At 40.6% G+C, this 14,172-nt stretch overlaps 1 protein-coding gene across 2 annotated transcripts in view; it reads right to left on the bottom strand.

Annotated features, from left to right (window-relative positions):
• Positions 1-14,172, bottom strand: part of gucy1a2 (guanylate cyclase 1, soluble, alpha 2) — a 247,604-nt gene that overhangs the window by 187,226 nt on the left and 46,206 nt on the right. The window lies entirely within an intron of this gene.

Raw genomic sequence — 14,172 nt, 5'->3', positions numbered from 1 at the left:
TCGTAACACATTATTGAAAGAATATTTCAGGAACTACACCACTTAATGTGAGTCATTCTACCCTATATGCTTCTCAAGCACGTCTCTTTTTCTCTTAACTCTGCTACACTGCTGTGAGGAGCAACTCAGTGACATAATTGCAGGGTTGCTCCGAGATCCTAAAGTCCTGAAGCTGATCTTTTTAAATTGGTGAGAGTTTTGAATGAATAAAGAAACAGGAACAATGGAGAAAGATTTACAGTCAAATGTGAAGTCAGAATTAGATACAGAGGTGCTGATGGACTAGTTAAAAGAAAAAAGACAAAAGGGATTAGTACAATAACAAAGGGGAAAGAAAACCACTTAAAATACCTATCTTTAAAATACTTTGAGTTCAGGCAGCTGCCAGTTCAGACAGATTGTACTTCTGAGTCATGTTGGCGAATTGAATTATCATATATTCTCCATAACATTTTTTGTCCACCAGACCCCTTATACAAGTCTTCTCTGATACCATGACTAAATTGGCAGAGCCTCCACCTTGGAGTCAGAATATTATGAATTCAAAAAAAATCACTAAAACTTCAGTACAAAAATCAAAGTTGATATTTCAGAGCAGTACTGAGAGAGGTGCCATTTTTTGGATGAGACACTATGCTTTGTTTGACCTCTCAGATGGACATAAAAGTTCTCATGACAGTGTTTTGAAAAAGAGCAGGATGTTATTTATGGTGACTGGCCAACATATATCTTGTAATCGACATTACTAAAGCAGACTATCTGGTCATTATTATCTCTTGCTGTGGAAGTTTACTGTGCGAATTGACTGCCAACAATTGTTTCCTATATTTCCTGTCACAGATGAATCTTTTCATGTTAGTAACAGTAGAGATGATCATCACACATTTCTTGTGAACACAAAGTGCTAACTTCACACTGAAGGTATCCACCTTGTTTTGCATGTCACTTGTCATGCTAAATGAGATAGATCCAGAACAAAATAGCATCTCAGAACTGTGCACCAATGAGGTGCTCTGGGCCATCAACAGCAGCAAAATTGTATCCAACCACAACCTAATGGCCTAGCATATATCTCATTCTATCATTACCATTAAGCAAGGACATCAGCCCTGTTCAGTAAAGAGTTTAGGAGAGCATGCCAGAAGTAGCAAATCTATAGCTTCATCCATCTAAAAGGCAAGGATAGCAGATGCATGGGAACCACCCTTAAGTCCCCCTTCAAGCCACATTCCAGTGAGATTTGAAACTATGTTGCCAATTCTTCGCAGTCATTGGGCCAAAATTCTAAAAGTTACTTCCTAATAACACTGTGGATGTGACTGCAGTGATTCATGAAGGCTGCTCATCACCATCTTCTTAAGGGCAATTGAAAATGGGCAACAAATGCTGCCCTTTCAAGAAATGCTTAGATTAGATTACTTACAGTGTGGAAACAGGCCCTTCGGCCCAAACAAGTCCACTACGACCCGCCGAAGCGTAACCCACCCAGACCCATTCCTACATTTCACCCCTTCACCTACCGCTATGGGCAATTTAGCATAGCCAATTCACCGAACCTGCACATTTTTGGACTGTGGGAAGTAACTGGAGCACCTGGAGGAAACCCACGCAGACACAGGGAAAATGTGCAAACTCCACACAGTCAGTCGCCTGAGGTAGGAATTGAACCCAGGTCTCTGGCGCTGTGAGGCAACAGTGCTAACCACTGTGCCACTGTGCCGCCCATATAAAAAGATATAAAAATAATTACAATAGTAATGAGACTTCAAAAATCTTTTGTAAAGTGATTTGAGGCATTCAGTAACCATGAAAAAGTGTGATATAATTGCAAGTCAATATTTTCTTCCTAATGCTTGACACTATGTAAAAGTCACAACCAATTATCAGTTTGGGAGCATACAATAGTTTCTTCAACAACTTTTTCTTTGTTAAATTATGTTTGCTCCCTGTATAAATAATGAAACATCAACTGGCATACATGTAACAAAAATCAATCAGAAATTCAATCAATCAGAAAAGAATGTGGACAGTGCATATTTGTACACTGAGAACACACCAAACACTATTCTTCAATAGTCTAGCAAAACTAGACGGTCCAAAAGCATCATTAAAATCAGTGGGATATCCTTGTATACCTATTACTGGTTATGAGGTTGAGAGGTGTAGGTGCTTGACAGGAAAATGTCTGTCCTTCCCAGAAACTCTGCTCTATCTCAGCTGGCTGAACACATGGCTTCCTTGCTGGTAGGATTGGTAACCATCCTGGATCAGCAGTCCAGTCAGTTGATGTCGACTGGGTGCTCGGACCACATTGAAAACGGTTCAGAGAAAGTTCCCTTGGCTGATTCCTGGGCTGACGGCCAGTCTTGAGGAAAATTTGAGCAGATTGAGCCTATACTCATCATCTTGGCATAGACTTCACACAACAGTTGCCAGGCAATTGAGGGGTGGGTGAAATGAGGTATTTGGACTTCCCAAAAGACCCTTCTCAAGCAGTCAGGAAGGGATAAGTGCCATTATGCTTGAACAGCAAAAAGAGGTGCCTGCAAGCCATTTAGACATGTTCTCTCAGGATGCTCCAAGGGGCAGCAGCCATTTCCTAGCCACTCAACTACCACTAAAGGAATGGTATGATTTCTCTTTCCCTATATCATGAAAATTGTAACTTTCCAAACCTCTAGTATTATTGTTTCTTCAGTTTTTTTTCTGGTTCTGTTACATGTAATATTGTATGTGCAAAGTAATATTGACATCTCAGTGATTGACCAAGTGACATTTTTGCAAATGTTGGTGATTTAATGTTAGGTCAATATATAAAAATCACATAGGTATAAGGCTTTAGAACCAATTGGCTTTAAAGTCAACTTATTGAAACCTGTTCAGAATGATGGACTAACCAACCTGCCTCACATATTTCCATTACCTTAGTATTTGTTGCTGAAAGCCCAATATGCAGGCCTTCCTGCTCTGATGCATCCTCCGAATCATCCTCATCTGATGAGGACTGTGGCTCATTTATCTGCAGCTGGCAAGTCCTATCCCTCTGTTTTACAAGGTTGTGAAGCTTGCAGCAGATGACTAAAATCCATGACACTCTTCAAAAAACATTCTGCAGAAGTCAACAAGAGCAGTCCAGGTAGTTGAACCTCATTTTCTGCAATCTGATATTCTATTGTATTGTAACTTTTATGAAATCATAACCATCGTACCATGGCTGGAATTTTAAACTTTCCGACTGGTGTTATCAGCCAGATTTTGAGTGGATAGACCTCGTCACCCAGAATACATTCCTCTAGGTGTTAGGGCCTTGAATAGCTGTGATAGCTGGGAGTTGTAATGGCAGTCTGTATCATGAGAGCTTTCTGGAAACCAAGCACATACCTAGAGGATCCATTTTCAGTCATCACAGACAGAGGGCACACTAATGGAGAGAAGTTCTTTCTTCTTTATGAGGGGTGAAGGCTGGTCCCAGGGAGCTCTAGCCATGCATGGGGTTGGTAACCACCTGCACCTGTGGGAATCCTATGATGGGACCGAACTTCGATGACTTCCCAGCCAGGCTGTCTGAGTAAAATCACACAGTTGTTAAGTACAGCTATTCAAACCTTTGTGTCCGTGCTGACTCTAAGAAACAACTCGCACACTGCCTTTTTCCATTACCTCCTCACATTCCTCCTTTCTTGATTTTTAGGATAGTTAGTCATTTTTATTTACATTTTCAACTCAGGTGGCCATTCTGCTTATTGTCTCTGTGCCAATCAAAAAACAAGCCATCCAACTTTTTCTAGTAGCTTGTTCATATCCCTAGAGGTGTATGGGACTTCAGATGTCTATACAGACTCCTTTTATATGAATGGCGGGTTTCTGCCTCCAATAACTGTTCAGATAGTGAGTTGCTGTTCCATACCATTCTCTGGGTGAAAAATATTTTCACACCTCCTCTCTAATTCCTCTTCCAATCAGCTTAAAAATATGCACCCACGGCACTGATCACTCTTGTTAAACTAAATATGTTCTATGTATCATAGAAACACAAACATAGAAAATAAGATCAGGATTAAGCCATTCACCCCTTCAAACCTGTTCTGCCTTTCAATGTGATCATAGGTTGATCATCCAACTCCACACAATTTTCTCATTTTTTCACCATACTCTTTACTCCTTTTAGCCCTAAGAACTTTCTCACTCTCTTGAAGACATTCAACATTTTGGCCTCAAACACATTCTGTGGCAGAGAACTTCACAGGCTTATCATTCTTAGGTGAAGACATTTTTCTCTCATCTCAGTTTTGCTTAGACTGTGACTCATGGTTCTGGAGTCTCCAGTCAATGAGGAACATCCTTCCCACACTTACCCAGTCTAGTCCTGTTAGAATTTTATAGTTTTCCATGATATTCCCCCCTTATTCGTTGAAATTACAATGGTCACAAATCCATTCTTTCTTCATACATTACAGGAATCAGTCTGTAAACCTTTATTACATTTCCTCCATAGCCAGAACATCCTTCCTCAGATGAGGAGGAAAACTGCACACAATATCCCACGTGTGATCTCACAAAGGTCCTGTGCAATTGCAGCAAGACAGTCCTGCTTTTGTATTCAAATCCTCTTGCTCTGAAGGTTATGGACTCCAACATTTTCATCTCCCACTGTCAAGCTAACTGGTCTAGAATTCCTTCCAATCTCTCCACCTTTTTTAAAAAGTAGGGTTATATTAGCTACTCTCTAATCCATAGAGTCGTGAAAGATGACAACCAATACATCCACTGTTTCTAGGGCCACTTCCATAAATTCTCTGGGATGTAGATTGTCAGGCCCTCAGGATTTATTAGCCTTTAATCCCATCAATTTCTCCAACACCATTTCAATATGATGCTGATTTCCTTCAGTCCCTCCATCTCATTCAACCCTTCATTCCCTAATAATTTTGAGACATTATTGGTTTCCTGCTCTATGAAGGCAGAACCAAAATATATATTTAATTGGTCTGCCATTTCTTTATTCCCCATTACAACTTTCCCTGTTTCTGATTCAAAGGGACCTACATTTGTCTTCATTAATCTTTTCTCTTCACATACGGAGAGCTTTTACAATCAGTTTTTAAGTTCCCCACAAACTTACTCCTGTATTCAATGTTCCCCCTCTTAATCAATCCCATTGTCCTCCAGTGCTGAAATCTAAACTGCTCCCAAAGCTCAGGTCTGTGTTTTTTTAAAGTCAATTTGTATGTCCCTTCTTGGGATTTAATACTAGTTCCAATTTCCCTTGTTGGCTGCAGTTGGGTTACCTTTCCTGCTTTATTTTTGGCTCAAACATTAATTAGCAGTTGTTGCAGCTCTTCATGTGCTCTGCAAATGTTTGCCTCTTCCTATCCACTATCAGACCTTTAAGTATAATTCCCCAATTTATCATAGACAGTTGCACCTCATGCCTTAGCAATTTTTTTTTTTAAATAGTAGAGAGACATAGCTACAGGGTGATAAATGATAAACATCCAGGGAATTTAATATGTAGGACAGACAAATAGGTAAAAGAGGCAGGGTAGCATTGTAGCTAAAGAAATAATCAATGCAATAAGACAAAGAAATATTAGCTCAGAAAATCAAATGTGAAATGTGTATGATTGAGAATAAGAAACATCAAGGGGCATAAAATGTTAATGGGAGTTGTCTTTAAGTACCCAAACAGTAGTGGAGATGTAAGGAAAAGCACCAAACAGCAGATTAGAAATGCATGCAAACACAGGGGACTTCAACCCACATAAACATTGGACAAACAAAACTAGCAAAATGTCTGTGGAGGCAGATTTCCTGGAGAATGCACATGATGGGTTTTTTTTATATCACTGTTAGGGAATGTTTGTGGAGAATATACCTATCAAAGTCTTTATCCTGATGTTGTACATGAAGAGAAAAAGATTAGTGACTTAAATTTGTCTGATTGAGAAGATATGAAAAGTCAGAAATAGGGAATGTCATAATGGGAAAACAAAGGCAGCAAGCCTATTAAATACATATTTTGGTTCTCTCTTCACAAAGGAGCCACAAATAACATCCGAAAAAGGTTGAGCAATGCAGGATTTAGAAAGATAGAGGAATTGAAGGAAAATCAGTTTTAGTAGGGAAATGGTGTTGGGGAAATTGATGGGATTAATGGCTGATAGATCCACATCACCCAATAATCTACATCCCAGAGAATTTAAGAAAGTGGTCCGAGAAATATTAGATATGTTGGTCATCATCTTTCAAAACTGAATTGAACTGAATTTATTGTCACGTGTACAGAGGCACAGTGAAAAGCTTTGTCTTGCGAGCAATACAGGCAGATCACAGAGTTAAGTAGCATAGGTAGTTCATTCATCCAAGTAGCAGCCATCCAAGTAGCATAGACTCTGGAGCAGTTCCATTGGATTGCAGTTGAGAGTTAGTCTGATATCAGTATTGGGAAAAATATTTGTGTCTATTACAAATGGGTTAACAGCAGAACATTTGAAAAGCAGTGACAGGATTGTTCAGAGTCAACATGAAATTTATCCAAGGGAAATCATGCTTAACAAATAGAGGAGATTTTGAGAGGCTGTGACTAGTAGAACTGATAAAAGGGGATTTGGTTTACTTGAACTTTCAGAAGTAAGGTCCCACATAAAAGACTAACATGTTAAATTAAAACGCATGAGATTGGGGTAGAATACTGATGTGAACAGAGAGGTGGTTGGCAGTCAAGAAATAAAAGTGTGGAAACAAATGTCTTTTTCTGAATGGCAGCCAATGACTAATGGGATACTACAGGTCAGTGCTTGGACCATAGCTATTCGCAATATATATTCATGATTTAGATGAGGGAACTAAATGTAATGTTTCCAAATTGAAAGTTTATTTCCTACCCACCACCTTCTCCATTCCCTCAACTAGCATTAAATCCCAGCCAGTGTGTGTTGGGTGTGGAGTGCCAGAGGCAATGGGCCTGGAAGCACAGACAACCTAATTCGGCAGGTTGGTGGCATTTCAGAATTCAATCACCATCGTTTCTCTGACTGAATCAAGCTCTCAACTGGAGATCTTCATTACTTTTATTTTTTTCTCATTTATGCTTTGGAATTGTGAGTTAAAGGTAAACTTTGAGGTCGCAGCTTGTTTTGGAAAGGAAGAGAAATCAATCAAACAAACAAACTGACATTGGTTTCTGGGGAGTGGCCTGGAGAGAGAGCTGCAGGTCTATTGCTGCTTCCAGAACATTACAGACATACATTACTCAAAAGACTGGCAGCTGGATGGATGTTAAATGCATTCAAGGGTGGAATGGTGCTTGCCAACTAATCACAGAAAACGAAAGGGAAACCATAGTGCAAATTGATTTCATCTGGGTTCTGGGCAAATAGTGGTGCGTGTGGAAGTTGCTGGACTGGAAGCTGTTTGGAGTTTTCTTCTATTTTGTTTTATACCCAATTAAAGGATTCTTGAAAGCGGAGGAAAGAATACCAATCTGTGAAACATAAGTAATAACCTCGGAGCGCCTCGGGTGACTGTGTAGAGTTTGCACATTCTCCCTGGGTCTGTGTGGGTTTCCTCCAGGTGCTCCAGTTTCCTCCCACAATCCAAAGATATGCAGGTTAGGTGAATTGGCCATGCTAAATTGCCCACAGTGTTCAGGGATGTATTGGCTAGGTGAATTAGTCAGGGGTAAATGTAGAATAATGGGTCTGGATGGGATACTGTTCAGAGGGTTGGTGTGGATTTGTTGGGCTGAAGGGTTTCTTTCCACACTGTATGGAATCTATGATTCTAATAAAAGTTTTCAACAGTCTGTGGAGGTTGTTTGCATGAATCAGTGACTCCAGAGTTCAAGCAAGATTAAATTCCATATGACTAGAATACAAAACATTATTGTAGGATTTCTGAAGGTCTAGTGCCCATCATAAAACCGTTGAACTGGCAAATTACAGTTCTTTATTTTTATTTTATCCTTGAACTGTGTCTATCAATCTGTCCATTGTGTGTGAGTGGGTATGGTAGTTAAAGAAGTTTGGACTTAGATCATATTTATTAAGTAACAAAAAAGAAATTGCTGGTGAAACTCAGTAAGTCAGGCAGCACCTGTGAAGAGAACGGAGCTAACATTTCCAATCCAGTGAGTCTTTATCATAATTGTTAGCAGCTGGGAAATATTAGTGTTTACACTGATTATGAAATTGGGGGGAGGAGTGAAAAGGTGAGCAGATAGGTAGAGTTAGAACCCAAAGTGAGCGAGAGGAGAGAGAGTGCATGCAAGAGCATCAGAGAGTGAGAAAGAAAAGCATGCAAGAGGAGAGAGGGAAGACAGAGACAGAGAAAGAGAGCGCGAGCAAGGGCGAGAAAGAGAGAGCATAAGCAAGAAAGAAAGAAGACAGCGAGTGACAGAAAGTGAGCAAGAGTGAAAGAAAGGGTGAAAGGAGAGAGCGCATGGAGAAAAAGAAAGAATGTGAGAGCACGCTCGAAGAGAGGAGAGTGTGAATGAAAGAGAGAAGAGAGCGCAAGAGAGAAAAAAAGACAAAAGGGGAGAAAGGAGAGACAGAGAGAGGAGAGAAGAGAGAGACTGGGAGGAGACAGCAAGCAACAATGGAGAGAGAGAGAGAGAGGGGGGGGGTGAGCAGAGAGAGCAGAGAGATGAGGCAAGAGAAGAGAGTGAGAAAGGCAGATTGATTGAGAAGATATGAAAAGGACTTGTAAACAAGGACATTAAGCCAGGACAGAAGAAAAGATAGTAAGTCATAATAAGAGCTAACAGTAGGATGGAATGCAACCCATTTAATATGATAATACCTCAGAGTAGCTGAGAATGGGTGATTGTGCTAATGACAACGAATGTCGTAACAGGATCTGGTGCGGGATGGGTCAAAAACACAGTAGGATGGGACCAGCCTCCATGGTCATTGAACTCAGGATGCTGTTTTATTATGGCTGTTATGTAGGTTTCCATGTTTTGCTGAAGTTACATTAATAATAAAACTTGAAGTTTTATTTGTTTAAATATAAATTTGGTGGCTGTTAGCTAAAAAGCCTGATTTGGAACAATTTGGTAATTTTGTGTGTAACTGAATGCTTTAATTTTACTGTTTTATGAATCCAGGAACAAGGAAGCTGATTTGGTTTAGCCTGCTGTCCCCATGTCAGACCAAGAGGAAGGCCCACACTCATGTATCCATCCACTACCAATCGAGGGTCTTGTGTGGTCAATTAATTACCACTTAATGATCAAAGGCATATTCTGCTTAAGGTTGCAATTAGGTCCAAGTGGGATGAGTCAGAGTCTTTTTAGATTAGATTACTTACAGTGTGGAAACAGGCCCACACCGACCCACCAAAGCACAACCCACCAGACTAATTCCCCTACATTTACTCCTTCACGTAACACTATGGGCAATTTAGCATGGCCAATTCACCTAACCTGTACATTTTTGGACTGTGGGAGGAAACCGGAGCACCCGGAGGAAACCCACGCAGACACAGGGAGAATGTGCAAACTCCACACAGACAGACAGTCGCCTGAGGCGGGAATTGAACCCCGGTCTCTGGCGCTGTGAGGCAGCAGTGCTAACCACTGTGCCACCGTGCCCTCCTGTTAACCAATTTTGCATTATCCAAAGACTCATCAATATTCTTTGGATCTTTGAGTAAGTTTATGTTTAAACAAATTATTTGTTCCTGACTAAAGAAATAGATTTTAAGTTGTAAATTAATGCTTATTGAACAGAAATATTTTATCACTTCTGAAAATTGCCACTACTTTGCTTAAAACAAGTAAAGTCTCCTTAAAGGCTAATTGACATCCTATAGTGCAGATAACCAAAGTCACCATACCACTTACCAATGCCATAAACATGCAGCAAATAAATGAACAACATGTTCCAACACATTCTGCTTTAAATTATAAAACTCTGCAAACTCAAACTAGTCAGTGGCATTCAGCATATTTCAACTGTGCTTAATTCATTGACAACCATTTCTGTATGTCTGATTAATCTCAGCTGATATCCCCTTCAAAAGGAATGATGTAGGGTCTTCAGTTGTATAAAAATACAGCAAACAGGCATTCATGTAATACGAACACTTTTCCTAATGGGTATGATATTGTCATTAAAGAAAAATAACAGATTTGTACAGCACTTTTCACAAACCCAGAACATCCTAAGACTACATTAGAGTTGATGAAACACTTTTGAAATATAGTCACTGTTTAAAGTATGAGATGTGGCAGATAATTTGTACATTACAAATCCCACAAACACAATGCAAGAATACAAAAAAACAGAGCAGGAATAGACCATATGGGCTATCAAACCTGCTCCACACATCAATATGATCATGGCTGATTTTGGGCTTTAACTCCATTATCACATCCCATATTCCTCAAATCTCGGAGACCAGTTTCCTCTCATGTTAATATGGTCATTTCTGTAAATTTACAGATAAGCGAATGAACACATTGCCACTCCAGACCTTTTTTTGAGAGAGAGCTCCACATTTCTGAGAGGAGCTTCAGATCAGAGATCCTTAAGAAATGAGGAGCAATACTTCCATTTTGAGAGGTCCCTTGTAGTGTAAAACTGTTGGGGGATGATAACCATGCCCCCTTGCTACCATATTCTGTATTTTAAAGATCCAGAATCACAGACAAACACTTTGACAGCTGCTGAAAAGTGGCAAGCACGCAAGTCAGGATGGCAGACAGGTTGGGTGTCACATAGTGGGGTAAGAGATTTAGCTGAGCAGGGTGCAGGGTGCTTGGGGTAGGGTGCCTGGTAAGTCAGGTGCCAGGTAAGTAAGTATTACAGTGCTTAGGGCAGGTCAGGCTGGGACCATGTGTGAACAATGCAAAAGCTGATATGACAACCATCTCAGAGTCAAGATTAGAGTGGTGCTGGAAAAGCACAGCAGGTCAGGCAGCCTCCGAGGAGCAGGAAACATTGACGTTGCAGGCAGGAGCCCTTCATAAGGAATGGTTCTGACGAAGGGCTCCTGCCCGAAACGTCAATTTTTCCTGCTCCTCGGAGGCTGCCTGACTTGCTGTGCTATTCCAGCACCACTCTAATCTTGACTCTAATCTCCAGCATCTGCAGTCTCCACTTTTGCCTAGTTGATTTTAACCATCTCATAGAAGCCAGTTTTTAAAGAAGAAACAATTAGGAAAACATTTTGAGCAGCAGCCTGAAGGCATTCAATCTGATTGAATAATTTGTAATTTATTTTACAGTGAGTAATACAGTAAAATACAGAAAAAAGCTTCAACTCTTACCACGATCTAGCTCCACATTGAAGATCTTAAGAATTAAGCATAAGATATATGGTGGCTACAATGATTTGCAGGACAAACTTAGTTACAGATGCTCAACTATATCTTTAACTACAGCAAACCAGAAACAGACTGTTGCAAGTATTAAGTCACTGTAAATTCATTGCCAAAAATATCTAACCTCCATTTTCTGGAGAGCATAAGAATAAATCATTTGGCTTGCAAGATTACCAGCTTGACAAGAACATGGTGACTTTGTTAAACTCAAAGTACATGCCTTCTCTTTTTGCAATTACCTTTTTGTGCTACAACACTGGTATAATGGCATTTATGCGACAATGTAGGAAATTGCCTAGGTATGTCATGTAAAGGCAAAGCAGGACAAATCCAACCTACTCAAATCACTACCCAGTCTATTCTCAATCACCAGTAAAATGATGGAAGGTGTCATCAACAATTCCATGAAGAAGCATATACTTGGCAAGTGTCCTGATTCTGTAGTGTAGTGGTTATCACATTTGCCCGTCATGCGAGAGGCCCCTGGTTTGAAACCAAACAAAGAGTTATGCTCCCCCATTACCTGGGCAAGGCATGCTGTTTCCTTTGCTAATAGAAGTGAACTGAGCTCATTATTAGCAGGTCCCTGCCAGTATAGTGGTTAGTATACCTGCTTTTCACATGAGTGACCAGGGTTCAATTCCCTGCCAGGGAGTACATGCTATAACTGAGCTGGATAGTGCACAAGTAAGGAGATGCTTTTTATAGAGGGGTGACATGGTGGTTCAGTGGTTAGCACTGCTGCTTCACAACACCTGGGACCTGGGTTCAATTCCATCCCAACTGGCTGTGTGGAGTTTGCATATTCTCCCAGTGTCTACATGCGTTTCCTCCCACAGTCTGAAGTTTAGGTTAAGTGATTGACCATAGAGTTCAAGCTAGGTGGATTAGCCATGGGAAATGCAGGATTACAGAGTTAGGGTAGGAAGTGGGTCTGGGTGGGATGATCTTCAGAGGGCCGGTGTGGAGTTGATGGGCCAAATGACCTGCTTCCACACTGCATAGATTCTATGAATAACCTGCTCACTGCCCAGTTTAGGTTCTGCCAGGGCCATTCAGCTCCTGACTTCATCACAACCTTGACTCAAACATGGCCAAAAGAGCTGAATTCCAGTGGTGAGGAAAGAGTGACTGCCCTTTACATCAAAGCTGCATTTAACCAAGGAGCTTGAGCAAAGCTAGAGAGTGAATGTAAATGGAGGGGAAAGACTCTCCACTAGTTGGAATCATACCTGGCACACAGGAAGATGGTTATGGCTGTTGGAGGTCAATCATCTCAGCTCCATCACATCTCTGCAGTAGTTACTCAGGGTAGTGTCCCGGGCCCAAACACCTTTAGCTGCTTCATCAATGACTTCCCCCTTCATCATAAGGCCAGATGTGGGGATGTACACTGATGACTGCACAATGTTCAGCACATTTGTGACTCCTCAGATGCTGAAGCAGACCATGTCTAAATGCAACAAGACCTGGACAATGTTCAGGGTTGGTCTGATAAGTGGCAAGTAACATTGTCTGGCACTTGTGTGGCATAAATGAACATCTGCAATAAGAGATAGAGACAGAGACAGAGACAATCTAATCACCATCCCTTGACATTCAATGGTGTTACCATCATTGAATTCCCACTATCCACAACTGGGGATTACCAGAAACTGACCTGGACTAGCCACGTAAATGCAGTGGCCAGGAATACCACAGTGAGTAACTCACCTCCCAACTCCCCGAAGCTTGTCCATCATCCAGAAGGCACAAGTCAGGAATGTGATCAAACACTCCCCACTTGCCTGAATGACTGCAGCTCCAACAACACTCGATCTAATTTCCACAAACCTTCAAGGTTATTTTATTGTTGATGATGGCAAAATTACTGTTTGCTGAGGTTTCTGAGATGTCATTGTCTGAAAAAAAAACAGTCTCAAGTTGAAGGGACTCTGCAAGTAAACTACAAAACAAGTTAATCCAAGTGTAATACAAACATCACAATTTTTTTATCTTCAGGATGTTTTTCTCCATTCTTCTTTTCATCTACCAATTATTTCCCAGATAGATTTGAATAGTTTATTTATCATCACTGCAAAATATGACACCACATTGAATTTCTTCATTAGACCTAAAAGTCCCATATTTTTCCAAGCAAGTTTACAAATGAGAAGGAGGTAAAGCACAAGAGAATTAGAATTTCAGTTTGTTGGATTTGTTTTCCTGGGTTTTTCATATTTAAAGGCCTTGAAAATGGTCTCTTGAAATCAGTACTTCATTGATCAGTCTTTATCACTTTTGGTTCTCAACTAGTGTTGCAGCCCAGCTGCCAGCTGTTGTGAAAAGCTGACATCCCACTTTCCCTCAGAAAGCAAACACATTGGCAAAGATAATGGTGTGCATACATCCTTTGTTTCTTCAAAACGAGCTGGAAATATTTTTGGAGATGGATGCCTTTGGCGGCGGCGGTGGTGGAGGAGGAAAATATAAAGAGTTGATGTAAGCAGAGTATTGGAAAAACAAAGTTGGGGGGAGCTGCAGTATACATTGTAGTAGTTGGCAGATTTTGAATTCTGGAAGAGTCAAATGATGACAGGAGAACAACGTCAATTGTCAGAAAAATAATCAAGTTCACTAATATCCTCTGGGGAAGGAAAGAGCCATCCTTACCTGGACTAGCCTACTTGTGATTTGAGACTAACAGCACTATAACTGGCCATTAACTACTCAATGGACAGTCAAGGATGGATAATAAATGCTGGTCCAGCCAGTGACACTCATCTTGTGAATGAATAAAAACAACCTCATGCAAATGTCAGCTTCTCTACCACACATTAAAACATCAGAATTTGTAAACAGATTTA

Source organism: Chiloscyllium punctatum, chromosome 9, assembly GCF_047496795.1.
Source record: "Chiloscyllium punctatum isolate Juve2018m chromosome 9, sChiPun1.3, whole genome shotgun sequence".
In the NCBI taxonomy this organism is placed as follows: Eukaryota; Metazoa; Chordata; class Chondrichthyes; order Orectolobiformes; family Hemiscylliidae; genus Chiloscyllium; species Chiloscyllium punctatum.
Note: the sequence above shows the minus strand (reverse complement) of the source record. Positions and strands in the feature narration are given on the sequence as shown.